The sequence below is a fragment of the Henckelia pumila genome, chromosome 4 (assembly GCF_033568475.1).
Source record: "Henckelia pumila isolate YLH828 chromosome 4, ASM3356847v2, whole genome shotgun sequence".
Taxonomy (NCBI): domain Eukaryota; kingdom Viridiplantae; phylum Streptophyta; class Magnoliopsida; order Lamiales; family Gesneriaceae; genus Henckelia; species Henckelia pumila.
In genome coordinates this window covers 228,644,491-228,669,858 of record NC_133123.1, presented here as the reverse complement: position 1 = coordinate 228,669,858, position 25,368 = coordinate 228,644,491, and the positions used below count along the sequence as shown (strand labels likewise).

The window sequence follows — 25,368 nt, the reverse complement described above, 5'->3', positions numbered from 1 at the left end:
ACTATTGTTGTTTTGATAAAGACCTTGAATATACTATAGTGTATGTAAAATGTGGTAGTACATGGGGATGACTATCATGAAACACATCTTATAGTCACTGTATATTCTAAACAGTTCCTAGTCGATTGAGCCATCCGAAAATAAGGATAAGGATCGCTCGAGTTTGAGACTAGCATTTGCGATGCAGAGTACCACGTTTCATTGGTAGGGAACATAGAGATGTTTGAAGCATGCAAATGGATATTCATATGATGAATGATCGAACTACCCTATTCGGACTTTCCAAGTGGTTATCACTTATCGAGTGGATAAAGTCCGCATTTTTGGTTGTACACCATTAGTCCTTATTACTTGAAACATCATTGAGACTCTATATGCTAGTACTGTGCTTTGACTCGTTTACCGACTCTATGGGGGTCATCAGGTGTCGGGATTGGGTACAGTTACGACGCATATAGGAGTCGATGCTTTGTTGTCAAGGATTCACCACATACTTGCGAGTATGGATATCCTATGCGATCTAAGGAGATATTAGTGTGACGAATATCTGGCCAGAGTACATGATGTGTTTTAGGTTAATGGTTATCCTAGTAACACATGCGATGTCTCTAATAGATCTCCAAGATGTTGTGCATAGTTATCGAATCTCGAACGACTCTCGATGCACCAATGGTTGTTGATTCGATCGGGATATTTGGTTGAAGGGACCGTACTGTACGCTAACCAAAATCTACTGATTCTTGGAGGCACTATCAGTAATACCTATGGAATCATGGGGCGATGTTGCTAGACGCTCTTACCATGATTCGTTGGGTAAGTCGGAAATTGTTTTTCCGAGTCACAAGGAGTTGTGAGCCCACAGCTAGCTGTATTCCTGAACCATTGAGGGTTACATAAGTAATGGATTACTAAAACCCCGTAGAGATAGTTAAATTTAAAGAGTTAAATTTAATGAAAGAGAAATTGGATTTCTCAACTAAAGGGAGTGGAATTTCCTAAAATGACATAGTGATGGGCATTTTTGGAAATCACTGAATTCGGATTCAGAAAAATTATCTTGACTCTAAAAGATGCAGAAATGGTTTCTGTGCACATTGGTGAAATCAGTTTATCAATCGGAGTCACGATGAATTTTATATTAATTTCTATAAAAACGGGCTTGGCTTGTTGGGCTTAAGTTATGGATTGTGGGCTTTAAGGAGTTAGAGTCCTGATACAATTATAACTAGAAATTATCTATAAATAGAGGTGTTGGGTTCGAAAATCAAACACTTTGTGTCTTATAATTTTCGAAATTACACTCTAAATATTCTAAGGGTTTTTCGAAATCCTTGTCCCTCCCGGAGAAAATTCAGACTTGTGATTTTTGTGAAAAATTACAATTCTGAATTAACAGATCATATCTGTTTATTCTCTACGCAAAACTTCTGATTGATTTCTAGTGCAGTCAATCAGAGGGTTTCTGTTTTCTATTCGTGGACCTTATTCCGGTGATTGATCGTGACGCCATCGGTTCCCGGGATATACAAGAAGAGCAGATTAAATTCTGTTGGTGTCCATAATCTCGCTTCGAGATTGGAGGTAAAATATTTAATTAATTATTATTTATTTTACTTGTGTGATTTAATCGTTAAACGTTTTGATACCCATGATATGAAATTGTTTCATATCAAAGAAAAAATAAAAATTTTAAACTTCCGCTGCACCGGATATCGATTCAATTGATCTGAACACGGTTTTCCAACAGCTTAGGCATAAGGATACCGGAATTAATCATGTGCAGCGAATCAATTTTTATCCGTTCATATTTTTAATAAATAATAATTTCAAAAGTAATATGTATTTTATTATAAGTAACCCAATTAGGATATTATCACACAAAATTTAACCGTGATACCTCTCACATAAGAATTTGCGGGTAATCAAATGGAAGCTTTATAAGTACAACTTATTATTCTTATTATCAAATAAAAAAAATTGTTACGAAATAAATCAAGAACTAATCAAATAATAATAGAAAAAAAATAAGTAAATTCAATATATCAAATGTGTTATATGGGTAACTATTTATAGGTACAAAAAATTAAAAATAAGATCAAAATATATTGATTTGATCATGATTCTTTATCATCTCTTTAAAAATTGAATATGACTTTCTATGATAACTCGATATTTGATTATCTTCATATAATATTGTAACACTCCCTCTTGGATGTCATTTGACAGATGTACCTCATTAAAATCTTATAGGAAAAACTCAATTGGTTAAAAACTTAGTGAATGGAAAAGACTACAACATCTTTTGTTGTTGCTTATCTATCTCGCTAAAAACATTGCCAAGAAAAAAAAATAATGAAGAAGGGGAAAAGTGCAACCGAGATTAACTGCCCTTGTTGCAAGCTTCACTTGAAATATCTAACTCATCGCATTTCGATCTTGTAAACCAATTTCTCAAAAGTTGACATTGACAATGATTTTGTGAAAAATTGGTCAGATTATCACTTGAACGAATTGGTTGAATTTAGTTGAGTAGTGTATGAAAAATTGGTCACATCATCATCCTGTACAGCGAGATGTATCTGCGTACATATTATCTTCGTAGATCTTCGGGATATAGATGTTTCGTCATGAAAAATTAAGCAACAAGTTTCTCATTTTCTTTTGTGCGGATCAACTAGTTGTCTGCATACCTAATCAATCACAAGAATTAAAAGAAAATAAATCGCTTCATTTTCTCATTACATTTTTGTACAAAAACTCATTTGTAATCCACGAGAATTCCTGATTTTGGTTTTTGGACCACAAGTCCAAAAAATCTCATATTTTGCAAGTGAGAGTACTCTTCTTGTATTGCATTTTTCAAACTTGGCCAATCATGTCTATAGAGACATTATTAACAAATTTATGATCTAGATCAGCATAACATCAAATGTCACATCATAGGTAAACTTATTGTCAACAATAATTTTCACTTGATTTAACATTTCACGGTTTTGACGTAATTTATCGATATCTCTTCATTTTCAAATACTTGAATTTCTTCGGGGGTTTGATCATCAACTTATCAGACTGATCAATTAATAAATCACTTTTTTTCAATATGGGAAACTTTATTATTTGCTCCTTTTATTTTCGTGGATTTTATTTTTGGATCTAATTTGTATTCCAATCTTGATTTAAGCAGTTGGCTACATGTTTGACTGTTCTTTCATAACATCAATATATGCTGGAGCATTAGCAACCAGTATGTATGACTTAGTTACCATTTTCCCATTAAATACATCATATAATTTATTTGTAATACCTTGCAAATGTACTGTTATTGAATCTCAAGTTCGCATTCATTTGTCCGATAATCAAATTGATCTAATGATGCACACCAAGTTAATTTAGTTGGTGATGTCATATTTTATCTCCTAATCACCGCATATACAAATTTATTCTTATATGATAAATATTAAGCTCTTGGTCAAAAGCTAGTTGTAAAGAGGAGAATTCATGATAACTAGTCAGTCTGATGCGTGTAAGTGTTGTTATATACAAAATATCATATCCCTAGACACATGTGGAGAGTTTTGTTCTCATTGTTAATGGTTATCTATCAATTAGAGATGATTAATCAATAACTTTGCCAAACCATTTTGTATATGACCATTTGCAACATAATGTTCAACAATTTATCTCAATTGACATACTACAATAGTTATTAAAATTTTGGGATGTAATTTATCAGCATTATCAATAAAATCCTCTTAATTTAAATTATTCAAATTGTAATCTTAGTCAAATTATTTGAGCCAATAATCTTGCAAACACCATTTTGCGATATAATAGTAAACACATATATAACCATATTATAGATACATCAATCAAAACATAAAATATTTAAATGATAGACATGATGGGTGAATGTGCCAACAAATATCTTCTTGTATTCTTTCTAAAAATGTTGGTGATTTAATATCAACTTTAGCTAGTGAAGACTTATAATTAATTTGCCTTGAGAACAATCAACACATTAAAATTCTTTCAAATTAACAATCTTCTTGTTATTTAATTGATGTCCATGTGAATTATCAATATAATTGTTCCGCATAATTGTAAAATTTGGATTTCCCAATAAATTATGTCAAGTCATAAAAATATTCATACCAATGAATTTCTAGGCTAACTATTGCATTCGTCTTCACTATATTCATTGTGTAGTATAAGGCAAAAGTAAATGTCGATTTTCAAAAATATATTTCATTTTTCAACACATCTTTTGTAATAAAAGATTTTTTTTCTTCTTTGTGAGAATCCGATTTTCAAATTTTAATTGTTGCAACCCTAATTTTCCAAACTTGGCAGCCAAGAAATAAGATATTTTTGAAGATAAATCAACTAAAATTAAGCATCATATTATTTCCATGATATGACATTGAATCAACCGAATTTGGGCCAAGAATTAACCAACATAGAAGCAAATCATTTTGAATATTCTCAAACCTTTTTCAGCCCATTGACATATGAAATTAAGGCTGATTAATGCATTGAAAATTCTGCAATTTCGTCTTGCTCTTAGCCTAAATATACACGTTCAATGCTAAATGAAAACACACCGAAAGGCTACATCAAAAACTTATGTTCGTCACTTTTTTGTAAATTCAATCTTCACCGTTCGAAATATACAACACCGTGCTTTAAACATCTAGTACAAATTTTAGTCCAATTAAAAGGTTAGATTTCTTTGAAATACCTTCACAATAATACTATACAGATTCCATGCGAGAAACGACAGTTTATATTCGTCGTTGGGTCGGCGCTTCAAATGATATCAAAATTTAATATCCACCATTCAAAATTTAATTCAAGTCTTCACAAAAGTTTGGACCAAATTTGAGATCGATTCGACCGTTCAAATATTGCTGACGCTTCTTAAAGGTAATTAATTGATTTTCATGCCTATGAAAATCCGAGAATTTCTTTCACTCTCCTTCTTCGTGTATTCTTTTGGTGACTTGTGGCGTATCAAACTAAGGAACACACTATATAATCTCCCAGATTTTGAGCCAATTTTTGTCGATTTTTAAGAAAGAGTGCTACCCAAAGTATTGTCTCGATTCAAGCTAAAGTTCTACCGAAGTGTTGTCCATTTTCGAGAAAGAGTTTCATCCATATATTTGGCACTTTTGACTCACATTTCATGTGATTCAGGGTAAGTAGGCTAACATATGCTTTAAAATATAATGTATTCATTTTAAAACCAGATCGTTGTTGCGTATTTTTCACTCGCAAGTGCACGGTGTCAAGTTTTAATATATGATAAGTAGAATCGTTCCCACGAGAATTGAAAATTTATAATCACATCAAATCTTGTAATTAAAATAATCTCAACTTTGTTTAGAAAATCAAAGTTTTAAATTCAATAAAATAAAATAAATGAAATGAACCAAAATTTCAAGGACGACTTTGGGTACATGATCTGAGACGGGTTTTAGATACAAGATTTCACCCAATTTTCATTCATGTAAATCATATCAGTTGATAATATCATTTATTCCAATTTATAGGCCAAGAACCTTAAGTGTTATTTATTGCCTCTCCCGAGTGTCGATTAACTTTTACTATTCTAATGTCAATTTCGATATCCCTATCAGAAATCAAACAACAAAATAATTTAATCAAGTTCTACGATTCTCTTTCAATGACTTCATAGGAACTTGTAAGCCTTCCAAACTCTACCAAACTCATAGGTTGTGTTTTCCAATGATCCTATTCAAAATCGTCTCTCCCGAGTGCCAGATTTCAAATAAATTTAACATTCAATCTATGACCAGTAAATTGAAAGGCAATCAAAACAAGAATACACAAATAAATTGTTAATAAAAAATAATATGAAGCAAAATAATATTCAAAACATGAAATTCGAATCAAGATCTAGAAAAACTAATAAGTTTATAATGAAATAACTAAACACATAGACATATTCAAAAATCTCATAATAAATCAAGGCAGATAATATAAATCACAGAGTAAATAGATTCTCCGTCCCAGATGAATGTCCTCACTCTTGTGATTCGATTATCTCTCGTCGTTCGCTCCCACGTCTCAAATCTGTGTTCCAAGCCTCCTTGAATGTGTAGTTGTGTGTGGTTGTGTTTTTTGTGTTCCTCTTCTTCTTCTATCAATTCTATCACGTGTGTGCTGCTGTTGTGCGGCTTCTCCCCCTATTTTATACTTCCTTGAAGTCCGTCGAATAAATCCCGAGAAGTCATGTATTTTAAAAACTCAAAATTCTGCACCTTTCTCGCGCAGGCATTGCGCTGCAGCGCTTGGTTTCGGGCGCTGGGGCGCTGATGCTTCATGTCCAGCGCGCAGAATTCTTGCGAAAATCATCTACAAAGTTCTAGAAGTTGGATCAAGATGAAATTTGGAAAGAAGCTTTATAGCATGTTATAATACATTATGAACGGTGAAGATCAGATTCGTATCTCTCTAGAGTTGGCAATAATTTCTGGAAAATTACTGCTTCGTAATTCCTTTTTGTGCCTCTTCTCGGTGCTTAACTTCCAATCCTTGCATATCACAAAAAAAAACAAAAAAACAAATACGCATAAAAGCGATCGATACATCACAAAATTCAAGTCAAATCATTATAAATTAAGTGCATAAAATGCACTTATCAATCGTACACCAATTGATTCACGTCTATGATATGTATATAATTCATTTTATTCCATGTGATTCTTTTATATGTTTTAAGATGTTGTAAGTGGGCTTATATATATGTTTTAAAATATTTTGTACTTACTTTAAAATTCAATCTTCGATCGTACACAATTTAATTCATGTCGTTTATATGTATAAGATTCATTATATGATGTGTGCTTCTTTCATATGTTTTAAGATGTTGGAATCTATGTCTTTTAAAGAATCATGCATATGTGTTAAATCCCTAAGTTTTGATGGTAATAAACAATAAACAATTAATCATTGGTGGGTTGCCTAATCCAAGCAATCCTCGACCGTTCACTATTACAAGTATATGTCACAACAGCTTTTAGGGATATCTTTTGATTCAAGCTACAAACTGTTCAAAGTTGTACAGTGTTTTTCAGTAAAAGTATATTGTCAAGACATGCACAAACAAAAAGGAATCAAGAAAGTCATAATGTTTTCTCAAATTGTTCACTGCTTAGCTGATTATCAGAGACTGTCTGCGACCGTTGCCTTCTTGATTGGGAAAGAACCAAATCTCACATTTATTAAAGCATACTACACTTCAAGAAAGGAAAACATCAACAATACCTTTGCATGAATGATATTCAGATGAAAGTTAAGTCTCTCCATGAAAAAGACACAATATATAGAGATTGCTTGAAGATAGAATAATCACTTAAACTTATTGTTATGTTTTGAATCTCTCACCATGCTAGAAATCCTACTCGAGCACTTGCAAAAGCCATTTTCACTTTGCTTATATCAACCCTTGCTTATCAATAAAGTTATCAAATCTTCTAGGATCAACCAATGGTTTCTCTAGTTCCTCGACCGTTTCAGACAGAAAACTCGAGAAGAAGAGTTTGATAGTTTGGATCTTTGGATTCAAACAAGTGATGCTAAATTTGTAATAGTTTGATAAAAAAAAACTATAATTTTATCTTGTGATAAACTAGGATTTCCGGGTTAGGCATGAGATAAGTCCTAATATTGAAGTGGGTGTGTTACAAGACGTTGTAATAACCAAAGTTTTCTAGTAGATTCCTTCCTGTGTGGAAGAAGGGTAGCCATAAAAGGATTCAGCCTTCGAACTTCCACATCTCCTGTGTTGTTTTCTCTCATTTTCTATTATCTATCTTGTTTTCTTAGTTGGGATTTGAGTATAAGAACTTCATTGAAGGTCCTTGAACTATTTTCGCACTTTTTATTTGTTCAAGTAACTTCAAAAGTTTAAAATATTGGTTCAGTAGATTAATATCTACTCGACCGGTCGTTTATTTCAAAGAAAATTTTAAAAGTGTATATTCAACCCCCCCCCCCCCTCTCCACACACACACCCCCGATTCTAACAAGTGGTGTAAGAGCAGGTTTTCTCGATTGCTGATATCTTTACTTGAATCATGACTTCATTTAACAAGACCCATATGTTTTCTAAAGAAGAATATGATGATTTAAAAATACGTACGCAGATACATCTCGCTGTACAGGATGATGATGTGGTATATCATCACAGACAGACCCATGAAAATCCTCAAAGCTAACATTGCAGTAGCCATATCCAGTTGTGAGCCTCACATGATGGAGAAACACAGATCTGAATAGATCACTGAGAACAAAAAGAAGACAAACATTGACAACATTGCTAAAGATATTCTTTACAAGACACTGTACAAAAACATGTTCAACAAAATCAAGACTTGTACCACTACGAAGGAGGTCTCGGAAAATCTCACACAATTGTGTGAAGAAAATGACCAAACCAAGGAGAACAAACTCACCGTATCCATCCAAAAGTTTGAAAATGAAAAAATGAAGCAAGAACAAATTATGGCTGAATTTGATGAATGGTTTAGTAGTATCATGTTAGGACCCTTAGTTTTGGTGATTACAAAACTTCTCTTTGTTATAATCTGCACTGCCATGTGTTGTAAAACAGGTTGAATAATTTCGACTAAAGGTCAGTCAGAATTGCAAAAAGACTTTCGGATGCTCAACAATCTATTCAGACTGCTCTAAGCTATAAAGTATCTCAAGCAAACACAAGTTGAGAAAAACAGGTCTGGTATTTAAAGGCAACATATGACCAGTCTCAAAGTACAGTCAGACTATCGACAGCATCATAAGTTTCATATACTTGACTGCTCAAACAACTAAAAATATTTAAAGATATATTTCGAAGAAAGTGCCGTTGAATTTCATACATCTACATCAAGAGTTGTGCATGATAAGTCACTGCATTTATATCCCAAAGATCAGACAATTACAAGCCATAAATGCAACTGCATTTAACGTTCAAAAGTTTAACAAAAATGGAACCTGCAAGAAGTTCACTTCAATACTACGAAACTGCTCCTACGAATTTTTGGCAAAAATCTTGTCTCACATTTATGAGGATATGCAGAAGGATTAAAGACGTTTGAGACAAGCATTTCATGAATATATCAGTCGAACTTTGCTCAAGAGTGTCTATAAATAGAGGATGCAAACAAGAGACAAGTAGAAGAATCTCGCACGACATCTACAAGATAATCAGAACATTCTCTGAGAACTTTGCAAGATTCATTTTATCTGCTCATATTTCACACTAATAACAGTTACATATTTGATCATCTAAGATCACAAAAGGCGATGAATCAACTCCCAACTACTCATCTCAGACTGTTGTAGAGGAGTTTCTCATTAAGATTCATTCAACTGCTTTTGCTTTAATTACTGTTGTTCTATGTTGTGTACTAGGAGTTTCTGTCTTGTTTACTTTAACTGCTCATATATCTTGTTATTAGTTTCTGTTTGAGTATAATGAAGTCCAAAAATATTTGGACTGTTTATCTGCACTACTGTAGTGGTCTAAACTCTTTTTGAGGTTAAAGAAACTAGTCTTGATAGCTAATCCTAGCAAGACGATGAACAATGATTTGAAAAATCTTTGAAATATTTTAAGAGTTTGTATTCACCTTCCCTCTATACACACATTTGATCCCAACAATTGCAATCAGAGCGGGTTTTCTTTAACCGCTGATATATTTTATACTCACAATGACATCCTATTTTAACAAGATCCTTATTTTTTCAAAAGAAGATTATGATGACTGAAAAATTTGAATGCAGATACATATCTCTGCCCAAGACGATGATATGTGGTATGTCATCACTGATAGTCCCATGAAGATCTTAAATTCCAATACAGTTGTTGCTTTTATAGGTGGTGGACCACATATGGTAGAGAAGAATAGGTCCACGTGGACTGTAGAGGAAAAAGAAATGGATAATCTTGATAATGTGGCCAAAGATATCCTCTACAATACATTGGATAAGACCATGTTCAGTAAGATTAAGACTTGCACAACCGCCAAAGAGATCTAGGAGAAGCTTTGTAGTAGCCCGGTTCCATTTTACAAGATTAAGTGATTTTAAACATGTTAGAAAATGACATATAATTTTAAAAGTATCAAAACATGTTTAAAGAGTCCTTATTTGGTGAAAATAAGTGGAAAAATACGAAACGTCCAAAAATGGTAGGATAGGTCCCGAGGGTCCAAAAATGAGTTCGGAGGACCAAAAAAATTCGGAGCATACAGACCAGTTCGGACCCTCCAAACCAGTTCGGGCCATCCGAACCACTTCGGGCCGTCCGAACTCCGCAGGGTCCAGGTGTCTAAATGGCTTGGACAAGTGGAAGTTTGCACCGTCCAAATCCAGTTCGGACCGTCAAAACTCCGCCTATAAATAGACCCTCCGGATTTCAGAATTTTCACACCAAATTTCATTTCTCTCTCGGTTCATAGGCTTTTCTAGGGGATTTGGGGTGTTTCCAGGCTTCCTAGGCTTGGTCCGGAGGTTGGCCAGGTGCTCCGGGGTTGCGGCGGAGCGGTGCCCAAGTTATGGGGAAGTCGTCATCAGGGGGCTGACGACGAACGCAGGTATAGCTCTAGCTCCTTATAGTAAATAGGGAGTATGCTATAGAGTAGTTGTAAGGCCCGGGATTATTTAATTTTAATTCGAGAATATTTAATTTGGAAATATTTAGAGTTTAGAATTAAATTCTAATATTCTTAAATGAATAAGGATTGAAATTGAATTAAATCGCTTTTTCCGGGGACTGAATTTCAAATATCCAAAAGTTCAGGGACTAAAGTGAAATTTGGCTATATATATCTTAATTCCCACATGTAATATATCATTATTCACGTGAATTATTAGAATAAAAGAAAGGAAAAGGGCAGAAGACGGCTGAACCTTCACAAAACGCCATTTTTTTATTTGTAAAATCTCCGATAACTTTTGACCCGATCGTCAAAAATCAGAATCGAATATATATCTGCGATCACCGCTCCGAGATCTACGTTTTGGTACAAGTTTCATTCACTTTTCTCATATTTGATTTTTATGTTGAAGATGGGTTTTTATGATTCTTGGATATATGTGTGTATAAGCTAGCACCGATCGTATATTCGCAGACGGATCAGAAAAAGACTGTAGTTTGGATTTCTTATGAATTTAGAAGCAAATTCGAAATCTCCAATTCTGAAATGTTGCTGGACGTGTGTTTATAGGATTGATATGGTGAAGAATATGATGAGATTGGCTTGGTAGATTGATTTTGCTATTGATTCGGTTATCGATTTTTAGCCGTTACGCCGTCGATTTCAAAATTGATATACGTTCAAGCCTATTGACTTAGCTATGCTTTAAATTGAATGGTTAGTTGATATTTGAGCTTATGATAATTCATTTTTAGATTTGTTTTGAAGTGTTGGAACTCGGGAATTCAACGTTCGAATCGGAATAAAAAAGTTTGAGGTTTGAAGTAGTTTGATTGATTGATTTGCAATGACGTCGAACTGACTTGATATGCAGTTTTGATCTTATGTTTTCAGATTTGAAGTATTTTCAGACTCGACATTGAAAGGTATAAATGACAGCAAATCCAGTTGGGATAGAACACTCGAAATAAATACGATTTTCGAGTATTCCCTTTTAAATCACATACTTGTTTTCTTAGATGTTTTTATGTGATTTTGGATGATTGTTATTGTTTGTTGAGTATTTGGTTATGAGTTCAAGTTGTTTTACAGTATTTAATGCATACAGATTGTGTTGCATTCATATTGAACTCTACCTTCACAAACACAGAGGGCTGATTGTCCTAGAGTGTAAATGATGTTTGGAGGACTGTAGTTGAGTGACACGGAATGTAGATATACTTTCAGAGCTAGATGACTCACTATAGTTGCACCAAAGTCAGGGGATGTAAAATACTTGACGTCACCTCGATTGAGTGAGTTGGTGATCGATTAGAGAATTTTATTCCCCGGGATCCCAAGAACCAATATTCGATTGATATCAGATTTGATAGCCTTCTTTTGAAACATGCATTGCATTCACATTTATTATATTGCATTTTTTGTTATTTATACTGGGATTTTATTCTCACCGGAGTTATCCGGCTATTGCTGCATTTTGTATGTGTGCATGACAATAGATGGGGCAGGAGCTGGTCATACTCGACGTGGATAGCTCGAGATAGAGTTTTAGCATGTGAGGACTCGGGTTTTAAGCAAGAGGACATGTATATTGAGTGTATCAAACATATTAGAATAAGAACATGAACCCTTGTATATATGTTTGCGAGTACTTGTTTATGTTTGATTTCGTGTATCCAAAATGAAGGGATTAATGTACTTTACATGTTTATGATTGTGTAGTTGAATAAGAATGCATGTAAATGAGGTTTGAGATTGAATAAGAGTTGTATATCTCATGTTTACAGCTTTGCAATGTTTAATTCTGAATTTTTAGTACAGGGCACGGACCCCGTGACAAGGTCCGTTCAGGGGTCCGTACTCTGCCTTGAAATCCCTTTGTTGTCGAATTCAGCCTTGGGCACAGACCCAGGTCCAGAAGAGGCACGGACCCCGTGCCTTGGTCCGTGCATGGTCCGAACTAAGGTCCGTGTGTGGTCTGCCCATGTAAAAAAAAAGTTATTCTTTTAGCGACGTGTTTTGCATCGCCAAATGTAAGGTTTTGCTTCGCCAATTGTCCTGTATTATTTTTTTTATTATGAAGCAGACTAATATTCAGATTGAATATTTCTAGTTATTAATCGCTATGTAAGATTAGATTAGCACTCGAGGTCCCCACAACAGGTGGTATCAGAGCATAGGTTCTGGACGGAGATAGAAGTCAATGAGCGGGGTAGATTGAGTCTGTCTGATGGATTTATATTGCATGAGATTACATGTTGTATCTAATTATGTGCATTACATGTGAGCATGCTTTCTAATTGCAAGAATTATGTGATTGCATGATTATGTGATTTCATTGCTACTGCATGCTCTATGTGCAATCATATTCCAGATTATCCTCGATCAGAACCTGAATTCTCATGAGAACGCATGAGAATGCTAATCAGAGAAGGATGGAATAACTTGCAAAATATGATATTGTTATGCACTAATTTGTTTGACAATCAGATATGTCTCCCCGTAAAGCACCGGTGACTAGACAGACAGTGACTATTCCTCAACCAGAACAACCAAATATACTACAACCAGAGGCAGAACCTTAGAATACACAGGGTAGTACATCTGTTGATCCTATGGATGCTACTGCAACACCAATGAAAACATTGTTGAAACGGTTTCAGTCGTTCAAACCGCCAACATTGAAAGGAACAAAAAATTCAGTTTACTGTGAGAATTGGCTAGAAGATATTGAACAATTGTTTGACTCGCTTGATTATTCAGATGATCGTCATATCAGACTTGTAATACATCAACTTCATGAAGTTTCCAAGTGCTGATGGATTACTACAAAACGAGCTTTAGAACATCGAGGTACGACTATCACCTAGACTATCTTTAAAACTGAGTTCTATCAACATTTCTTTCCAGTCTCTTACAGAAAAGATAAGGGTGCTGAATTTTCTAATCTGAGGCAAGGAAATTTGAACATTGAAGAATATGTGGCCAAATTTTAAAAGTCTTTTGAAGTTTGCCCCACATATAGCAGCGACTGATGAAGCAATGGCGGACCAGTTTATTCATGGCCTCAATCCAGACGTGTTTACTCTGGTGAACTGTGGACAACCAAATAACTTTGCTGAAGCACTGAATAAAGCTAAGGGATCAGAAGCAGGTTTAGTGAGACAAAGAGGAGCACCGTTCATTCCACAGTCATCTCAACAACCACTATCAACATCAGTGCCACAAAATCTGCCACAGTTTCAGCAACCATCTCCCAGATTTGGGGGTGGAAGCAGTGGCAGAAGGGATTCTAGATTCAGGCCGAAAGGTAAACAATTTAAGAAGTCTGGCGGTAGTTCATCTAGTTCTAGTGGCCAAAGGCAGTATGGTGCAAGTCAGAGGTCCAGTGATTCAGGAGTTTTTTGTGGTAAGTGTGGTGGACGACATGCTACTGATTAGTGCAGAGGTGTATCAGGTACTTGTAATATTTGTCGCCAACCAGGTCACTATGCCAAGGTGTGTCCTCAAAAAGCAACAGACAGAACCACTGGTGCAAGTTATTCTCGACCAGTCCCCCAAGCAAAAAGGCAATCAGTGCATTCATTCCAGCCACAACAATAAACCAGACCAGGAGGAAGCCAGACTGTGACACAACCTCCTAGGCAATATGCTCGAGTATTTGCACTTACTGAGGATCAGGCCCAAGCAGCACCTGACGACGTCATAGCAAGTAACTGCTCTATTTATGGTTATCTTGCCTATGTTTTGATAGATACAGTGCATCACATACATTCATATCTGAAAAATTTGTTATGGTGCATTCTTTATCGTCTCAGCCATTGCCTACTGTTGTTTCTATTTCTTCACCTTTGGGTGAAGGTATTGTATCTATTAGAATTATTCGGAATTGTGCACTACAATATGACGGGAATGTGATTGATTTGGATTGTATAGTACTTGGATTATCAGATTTCGATTGCATTATCGGTATAGACATGTTAACCAAGTACAGGGCGACTGTAGATTGTTTCCAGAAAGTGGTCAGATTTAGACCATAAATGGCAGCTGAATGGAAATTCTACGGTAAGGGTTCTCGAGCCAAGATCCCTTTGATATTTTTGTTATCTATGACTCATTTATTGCAGAGAGGTGCAGAAAGATTTCTGATTTATGCAGTCGATGTATAGAAATCCAGTCCAGCAGTGACAGATATTACAGTGGTGCATGAATTTGCTGATGTATTTCCTGATGAAATCCCTGGTTTGCCTCCAGTTCGAGAAATAGATTTCAGTATTGAGTTAATGCCAGGTACGCAACCGATATCTAAAGCTCCTTACAGAATGACACATATTGAATTTAAGGAGTTGAAGGACCAGTTGGAAGATTTGCTAGCCAAAGGGTTCATTAGGCCGAGCGTTTCACCTTGGGGAGCTCCGGTACTTTTTGTACAAACGAAAGATGGTTCCATGCGGTTGTGTATCGATTATCGTCAACTGAACAAGGTGATAGTAAATAATAAGTATCCATTGCCCATAATCAACGACTTGTTTGATCAGCTACAGGGTTCAGCTACCTATTCTAAAATCGATTTGCGATCTGGATATCATCAGTTGAGGGTACGAGATGAAGATATCCCTAAAACTGCTTTCAGAACAAGGTATGAACATTATGAATTTATTGTCATGCCTTTTGGTTTAACCAATGCTCCTGCAGTATTTATGGGATTGATGAATAGGGTGTTTCAGAAATACTTGGATGACTTTGTCATTATTTTTATCTATGATATCTTGATATATTCCAAGAATGTGCATGATCATGCTGAACATCTCAGAATTGTATTACAGACTTTGAGAACTGAAAATTTATATGTCAAGTTATCGAAATATGAGTTTTGGTTGTAGAAAGTTGTGTTTCTTGGGCATATCATTTCAGGTGATGGCATTTCAGTGGATCCAAGCAAGGTAGGGGCTGTACTGAATTGGCCTAGACCTACATCAGTGCCAGAAATACGGAGTTTTATGGGCTTAACAGGACACTATCATAGCTTTATCCGAGATTTTTCCAGCATTGCCAAGCCTATGATGCAGTTAACTCAGAAGAATATGCCGTATGTTTGGACTGAAGCTTGTGAAGCTAGTTTCTTGGAGTTGAAAAAGAGACTTACCAGTGCACCTGTCTTGACAATTCCTTCAGATACAGGTGATTATGTTGTATATTGTGATGCTTCTCACATGGGACTTGGATGTGTGCTCATGCAGAGAGACCATGTAATTGCTTATGCCTCGAGACAGCTGAAGCCACACGAGTTCAGATACCCAATTCATGATCTTGAATTGGCAGCCATTGTATTTGATTTGAAGATATGGCGACATTATCTTTATGGTGAGAAGTTTGAAATATTTTCTGATCATAAAAGTTTGAAATATCTATTTTCGCAGTCAGAATTGAATATGAGACAGCGTAGATGGCTAGATTTACTGAAAGATTTCGATTGCGAGATTAAATACTATCCAGGAAAATCCAATGCAGCTGCAGATTCCTTGAATAGACAGGTATGTTCTTTGTCCTTGTCTACGATAGGTGTATCTCAATTGGTAGAATATTGTTGTCTTTTTGGATTAGTATTTGAAACAAATATACAACCTATCAGAATTTGTGCTATTAAAGCTGAGCCAGAACTGTTGATGCGAATCAAAGAAGCACGGAAGAATGATCAAAATATTCAGAAATAGATTGAGATGGTCAGATCTGGACATCAATCAGAATATTAGGTCAGTGCTGATGATGTTTTATATGTGAATAACAGACTTGTTGTTCCAGATGTTTCAGACTTGAAACAACAGATATTAAAAGAGGCTCATAGCAGTTGATTCAGTATTCATCCTAGTGGCAGAAAAATGTATAATGATCTGAATATACAGTATTGGTGGAAACAGATGAAAGCAGATGTCACGGATTTTGTGTATAAATGTTTGAATTGCCAACAGGTGAAAGCGGAAAGAAAGAAACCAGGTGGTCTATAGCAAAATTTGTCTATTCTGGAGTGGAAATGGGATCACATTTCCATGGATTTCGTTACACAGCTACGACATTCATCCAAAGGGTGCGATGCCATTTGGGTGATTATTGGCATATTGACGAAATCAGCATGCTTTATCTCGTACAGAATGACGTATAGACATGATCAGATGGCAGAGATTTACGTCAGAGAAGTGGCAAGATTACATGGTGTGTCTAAATCTATTGTTTCAGATCGAGACCCTAGATTTACATCACACTTTTGGCATAGCTTGCAACAAGCTCTTGGTACTCAATTGCATCTGAGTACAATTTATCATCCTCAAACAGACGGACAGTCAGAGCGGACTATCCAGACACTTAAGGATATGCTGAGAGCTGTAGTACTAGACTTTGGTACTACATGGCAAGATTCATTACCACTTGCAGAATTTTCTTATAATAATAGCTATCAGACCAGCATAGAGATGGCTCTATTTGAAGCAGTGTACGGAAAGAAACGTAGATCACCGTTGTATTGGGATGATATCTCAGAAGTACCTGACGTTGGGCCTGATATGATTTGTGAAATGACTGAAAATGTGAAGCTTATACAGAAAAAAATGAAAACAGCTCAGGACAGACAATCAAAGTATTTGAATATTAGACGTTGACCTCTATCTTTTGATCAGGGAGACAGAGTATTCTTGAAGATTTCTCCATTTAGAGGTACAGTCAAATTCGGCAAAAGAGGAAAGTTATCTCCACGTTTTATCGGTCCATATGAGATTATTGAGAAGATAGGCAATCTTGCTTATCGACTCGCTCTTCCTCCATCTTTGTCTGGTATTCATGATGTATTTCATGTATCCATGCTTCGTAAGTATCAGCCTGATCCTTTCCATATTCTTCAGTCCGATGAAGCTGAACTTGACGAGACTCTTAGCTATTTTGAGCAGCCTATTCAGATTCTTGATCATAAAGACAAACAGCTCAGAAACAAACGATTCAGTTGGTCAAAGTTCAGTGGAGTCGACATGGCACTGAAGAAGTGACTTGAGAGACTGAGTTAGATATGAGACAGAGATTTCCAGAGTTGTTTCATTGATGTGAGTTCTTATTCTGTTTTCTGTTATTTCATTATCTTATGAGTATACAGATTGCATATACAGCTTGTTTATGGTTTCGACGAAGAACTCATGTCTTAGAGTAGGAGAAATGTAAGTCCCGGGATTATTTAATTTTAATCCAAGAATATTTAATTTGAGAATATTTAGAGTTTAGAATTAAATTCTAATATTTTTAAAGGAATAAGGATTTAAATTGAATTAAATCGCTTTTCTAGGGACTGAATTTTAAATAGCCAAAAGTTCAGGGACTAAAGTGCAATTTGGATATATATATATATATATATATATATATATATATCTTAATTCCCACTTGTAATATATCATTATTCACGTGAACTATCAGAAGAAAAGAAAGTAAAAAGGCAGAAGACGGCTGAACCTTCACAAAACACTATTTTTGATCTGTAAAAGCTTTGATAACTTTTGATCCGACCGTCGGTAATCAAAATCGAATATATATCTGCGATCACCGCTCTGAGAGCTACGTTTTGGTATAAGTTTCATTCACTTTTCTCATATTTGATTTTTATGTTTAAGATGGGTTTTTATGATTCTTGGATATATGTGTGTATAAGCTAGAACCGATTGTATATTCGCAGACGGATCGAAAAAAGACTGTAGTTTGGATTTCTTATGAATTTAGAAGCAAAATTCGAAATCTCCAATTCTGAAATGTTGCTGGACGTGTTTTTATAGGATTTATATGGTGAAGAATATGATGAGATTGGCTTGGTATATTGATTTAGCTATTGATTCGGTTACCTATTTTTAGCCGTTACGTCGTCGATTTCAGAATTGATATACGTTCAAGCCTATTGATTTAGCTATGCTTTAAATTGAATGGTTAGTTGATCTTTGAGCTTATGATAATTCATTTTCAGATTTGTTTTGAAGTGTTCGAACTCGGGATTCAAAGTTCGAATCGGAATAGAAAAGCTTGAGGTTTGAAGTAGTTTGATTGATTGATTTGCAACGACGTCGAACAGACTTTGATATGCAGTTTTGATCTTATGTTTTCAGATTTGAAGTATTTTCAGACTCGACATTGAAAGGTATAAATAACATCGAATCCAGATGGGATAGAACACTCGAAATAGATACGATTTTTGAGTTTTCCCTTTTAAATCACATACTTGTTTTCTTAGATGTTTTTATGTGATTTTGGATTATTGATATTGTTTGTTGAGTATTTGGTTATGAGTTCAAGTTGTTTTACAGTATTTAATGCATACAGATTGTGTTGCATTCATATAGAACTCTACCTTGACAAACATAGAGGGCTGATTGTCCCAGTGTGTATATGAAGTTTGGAGGACTATAGTTGAGTGGCACGGAATGTAGATTTACTTTCAGAGCTAGATGACTCACTATAGTTGCACCAAAGTTAGGGGATGTAAAATACTTGACGTCACCTCGATTGGGTGAGTTGGTGATTGATTAGAGAATTTTGTTCCTCGGGATCCCAAGAACCAATATTCGATTGATATCAGATTTGATAGCCTTCATTTGAAACATGCATTGCATTCACGTTTATTATATTGCATGTTTTGTTATTTATACTGGGATTTTATTCTCACCGGAGTTATCCGGCTATTGTTGTGTTTTGTATGTGTGCATGGAAATAGATGGGGTAGGAGCTGGTCAAACTCGACGTGGATAGCTCGAAATAGAGTTTTAGCATGTGAGGACTCGAGTTTTAAAAAAGAGGACATGTATATTGAGTGTATCAAACATATTAGAATAAGAACATGAACCCTTGTATATATGTTTGCGAGTACTCGTTTATGTTTGATGTCGTGTATCCTAGATGAAGGTATTAATGTATTTTACATGTTTATGATTGTGTAGTTGAATAAGAATGCATGTAAATGAGGTTTGAGATTGAATAAGAGTTGTATATATCATGTTTACAGCTTTTCAATGTTTAATTCTGAATTTTTACTAGAGGGCACGGACCCCGGGCCAAGGTCCGTTCAGGGGTCCGTACTTTGCCTTGAAATACCTTTGTTGTCAAATTCAGACTTGGGAATGAACCCAGGTCCATAAGAGGCACGGATCCCGTGCCTTGGTCCGTGCATGGTCCGGACCAAGGTCCGTGTGTGGTCTGCCCATGTAAAAAAAAAGTTATTCTTTTAGCGACGTTTTTTTTGCGTCGCCAAATGTAAGGTTTTGCGTCGCCAATTGTCCTGCATTATTTTTTTTTATTATGAAGCAGACTAATATTTAGATTGATTATTTCTAGTTATTAATCGTCCTGTAAGATTAGATTAGCACCCGAGGTCCCCACAGTAGTTAAGGCTTTTAGAATAAGATTATAAAGCATGAGTACTTTGCATTGTAATGCGGATTATAGGCTTGGACATAGTGCTGATCTAGCTTGCCTAGTTTATGAGGTACGAAAGTATTATTCGAGATATCCAGATTGAGTATGCATGTATTATGTGTTTGCATGGATTATGTGATTGCATATTTTATATGTCTTTATATACAGCATGTCATGATTGTATATTGCATACATGAGCATATCGAGCCTTTACCTTAGAGGTATCCTGTAGTAGGGCGCTCACCCTACGAGTTTGTGGATGGTTGGATACATAAGTCTTGTGTCAGGTCACCGTGATGGTTGGACACTTGTACTAGTATCAGGTCACCATTATCCACTGGGTATATGAGCCACATCCTGAGGCGACGACGCAGCGTGCTATATACCCTGGGCCCGGTCTTTGAGCTTGTTTCTTGATCTGAGAGTCTTGATACACAGTTCACTTGCATACATGCACACATAACACCGTATACTCATACTCTCGTACTGATATTATCATGCTCATGTCCCGTACTTTGTTGTATCTTGACACCTTATTCCACGGGGAAGGTCTGCGGGTGGACGATGTGGGTGGTTCCAGGAAGGCTTAGGCGTTGGATGACCAACAGGGCTTTGTCTAGGCTTTTGTTTCAGTTGTATTTGGGTTAATGCACTGGATTTATTCGATATGGTTGTAATCAATATTTTATTGTTGTTTAAGTTTTCCGCTGTTTAATTTCTGATTTATTTAATTAAGTTAAATGCATGCTTAAGCTTCTGATTAGTAGGTGATCATGGTGCGGGTCACAACATTTATGGTATCAGAGCATGCATAGTAATCTTGGAATCTAGATAGTTGAAATTGGGATTAACCTTTAATCATCGTGTAGATGGCGGGTCATGGTGACGAGAGTAGTCACGACAACATAGGTGGACGGTGGGGTGATCAGGACGATTGGGAGCATCGTCGGGGACGTCATCACCATCGTCATGATGATCAGAGGCATTTCAATATGCATAGGTTTATGTAGATGGGTCCAAAACCTTTAATCGGAGGAGAGTCACCAGAGGATGCGGGGAACTGGCTACGACGTATGGAAGTTTGTTTTCGGGAATTTCGATGCACTGAGGAGCAGCGGTACTAAACGACATCGTTTTAAGAACATTAACTGATGTTCTTGACTAGATGTTGACTAGATGTTTGCGCGAACATCTAGTCAACATGTAGTCAAGAACATAAGTTAATGTTCTTAAAACGATGTCGTTTAGTATATTGCCCTTTTTTCGAAGTCAAGAACAAAAGTTAATGTTCTTGAACTCAAACATTGACTAGATGTTCACGCGAACATCCTTATATTTTAATAATTTTCAAATTAAAAACGAAATAAATATAAATTAGTTTTAGTATTTAGTTTTTAACATTAAAAACATAATATTTAGTTTATACTAAAATTTTAGAATATAAAAAATTTGTCTTTAATGACCGAAGGATACATTTTAATTTACATATAAATATAAAACGGTAAAATAATAATATTAATTTGAATATTAAAAATATTTTATTTTCCCCAAATTTTGATAATATTTTGTAAAATAAAATTTTTAAATTTATAGTTTTTAATGAGGAGCTTATATTTGTTAATTTTTCTCCTGCTGAATAGTGATGCCCCAAATTCACTTTCTTTCTAACTATCATGTTTTATTTGTGGTACTATTATATCTTTTTTTTGGTATAGAATAGTAACGATTTCGGTACACAAATTGCAATGATGTGGTATTATAGTTCCTCAAATGTGTGACATATCATATATATAATTTGTTTCAATGTGGTACTATTGTAGTGGATGTTTGAGTTCAAGAACATTAACTTATGTTCTTGACTTCGAAAAAAGGGCAATATACTAAACGACATAGATTTAAGAACATTAACTGATGTTCTTGACTAGATGTTGACTAGATGTTCGCGCGAACATCTTTATATTTTAATAATTTTCAAATTAAAAAACAAAATAAATATAAATTAGTTTTAGTATTTAGTTTTTAACATTAAAAACATAATATTTAGTTTATACTAAAATTTTAGAATATAAACAATTTGTCTTTAATGACCGAAGTATACATTGTAATTTACATATAAATATAAAACGGTAAAATAATAATATTAATTTGAATATTAAAAATATTTTATTTTTCCCCAAATTTTGATAATATTTTGTAAAATAAAATTTTTAAATTTATAGTTTTTAATGAGGAGCTTATATTTGTTAATTTTTCTCCTGCTGAATAGAGATGCCCCAAATTCACTTTCTTCCTAACTATCATGTTTTATTTGTGGTACTATTATATCTTTTTTGTGGTATAGAACAGTAACGATTTCGGTACACAAATTGCAATGATGTGGTATTATAGTTCCTCAAATGTGGTACATATCATATATATAATTTGTTTCAATGTGGTACTATTGTAGTGGATGTTTGAGTTCAAGAACATTAACTTATGTTCTTGACTTCGAAAAAAGGGCAATATACTAAACGACATAGTTTTAAGAACATTAACTGATGTTCTTGACTAGATGTTGACTAGATGTTCGCGCGAACATCCTTATATTTTTAATAATTTTCAAATTAAAAACAAAATAAATATAAATTAGTTTTAGTATTTAGTTTTTAACATTAAAAACATAATATTTAGTTTATACTAAAATTTTAGAATATAAACAATTTGTCTTTAATGACCGAAGGATACATTGTAATTTACATATAAATATAAAACGGTAAAATAATAATATTAATTTGAATATTAAAAATATTTTATTTTTCCCCAAATTTTGATAATATTTTGTAAAATAAAATATTTAAATTTATAGTTTTTAATGAGGAGCTTATATTTGTTAATTTTTCTCCTGCTGAATAGTGATGCCCCAAATTCACTTTCTTCCTAACTATCATGTTTTATTTGTGGTACTATTATATCTTTTTTGTGGTATAGAATAGTAACGATTTCGGTACACAAATTGCAATGATGTGGTATTATAGTTCCTCAAATGTGGTACATATCATATATATAATTTGTTTCAATGTGGTACTATTGTAGTGGATGTTTGAGTTCAAGAACATTAACTTTTGTTCTTGACTTCGAAAAAAAGGCAATATACTAAACGACATCGTTTTAAGAACATTAACTGATGTTCTTGACTAGATGTTGACTAGATGTTCGCGCGAACATTTAGTCAACATCTATTCAAGAACATAAGTTAATGTTCTTAAAACGATGTCGTTTAGTATATTGCCCTTTTTTCGAAGTCAAGAACAAAAGTTAATGTTCCTGAACTCAAAAATTGAATAGATGTTCGCGCGAACATCTTTATATTTTAATAATTTAGAAATTAAAAAAGAAATAAATATAAATTAGTTTTAATATTTAGTTTTTAACATTAAAAACATAATATTTAGTTTATACTAAAATTTTAGAATATAAAAAATTTGTCTTTAATGACCGAAGGATACATTGTAATTTACATATAAATATAAAACGGTAAAATAATAATATTAATTTGAATATTAAAAATATTTTATTTTTCCCCAAATTTTGATAATATTTTGTAAAATAAAATTTTTAAATTTATAGTTTTTAATGAGGAGATTATATTTGTTAATTTTTCTCCTGCTGAATAGTGATGCCCCAATTTCACTTTCTTCCTAACTATCATGTTTTATTTGTGGTACTATTATATCTTTTTTGTTGTATAGAATAGTAACGATTTCGGTACACAAATTGCAATGATGTGGTATTATAGTTCCTCAAATGTGGTACATATCATAAATATAATTTGTTTCAATGTGGTACTATTGTAGTGGATGTTTGAGTTCAAGAACATTAACTTATATTCTTGACTTCGAAAAAAGGGAAATATACTAAACGACATCGTTTTAAGAACATTAACTGATGTTCTTGACTAGATGTTGACTAGATGTTCGCGCGAACATCCTCATATTTTAATAATTTTCAAATTAAAAACAAAATAAATATAAATTAGTTTTAGTATTTAGTTTTTAACATTAAAAACATAATATTTAGTTTATACTAAAATTTTAGAATATAAAAAATTTGTCTTTAATGACCGAAGGATACAGTGTAATTTACATATAAATATAAAATGGTAAAATAATAATATTAATTTGAATATTAAAAATATTTAATTTTCCCCAAATTTTGATAATATTTTGTAAAATAAAATTTTTAAATTTATAGTTTTTAATGAGGAGCTTATATTTGTTAATTTTTCTCCTGCTGAATAGTGATGCCCCAAATTCACTTTCTTCCTAACTATCATGTTTTATTTGTGGTACTATTATATCTTTTTTGTGGTATAGAATAGTAACAATTTCGGTACACAAATTGCAATGATGTGGTATTATAGTTCCTCAAATGTGGTACATATCATATATATAATTTGTTTTAATGTGGTACTATTGTAGTGGATGTTTGAGTTCAAGAACATTAACTTATGTTCTTGACTTCGAAAAAAGGGCAATATACTAAACGACATAGATTTAAGAACATTAACTGATGTTCTTGACTAAATGTTGACTAGATGTTCGCGCGAACATCCTTATATTTTAATAATTTTCAAATTAAAAACAAAATAAATATAAATTAGTTTTAGTATTTAGTTTTTAACATTAAAAACATAATATTTAGTTTATACTAAAATTTTAGAATATAAACAATTTGTCTTTAATGACCGAAGTATACATTGTAATTTACATATAAATATAAAATGTTAAAATAATAATATTAATTTGAATATTAAAAATATTTTATTTTTCCCCAAATTTTGATAATATTTTGTAAAATAAAATTTTTAAATTTATAGTTTTTAACGAGGAGCTTATATTTGTTAATTTTTCTCCTGCTGAATAGTGATGCCCCAAATTTACTTTCTTCCTAACTATCATGTTTTATTTGTGGTACTATTATATCTTTTTTGTGGTATATAATAGTAACGATTTCGGTACACAAATTGCAATGATGTGGTATTATAGTTCCTCAAATAGGGTACATATCATATATATAATTTGTTTCAATGTGGCACTATTGTAGTGGATGTTTGAGTTCAAGAACATTAATTTATGTTCTTGACTTCGAAAAAAGGGCAATATACTAAACGACATAGTTTTAAGAACATTAACTGATGTTCTTGACTAGATGTTGACTAGATGTTCGCGCGAACATTCTTATATTTTAATAATTTTCAAATTAAAAACAAAAT

General features: G+C 33.8%; 1 long non-coding RNA gene across 1 annotated transcript in view; it reads left to right on the top strand.

Annotated features, from left to right (window-relative positions):
* Positions 1-19,611, top strand: part of LOC140867275 (uncharacterized) — a 29,469-nt gene extending 9,858 nt beyond the window's left edge. The window contains exons 3-5 of the long non-coding RNA XR_012145097.1: positions 18,676-18,736; positions 18,815-18,846; positions 19,420-19,611. This is a non-coding gene — a long non-coding RNA (uncharacterized lncRNA). The remainder of the gene's footprint in view (positions 1-18,675; positions 18,737-18,814; positions 18,847-19,419) is intronic.
* Positions 19,612-25,368: the final 5,757 nt, after the last annotated feature.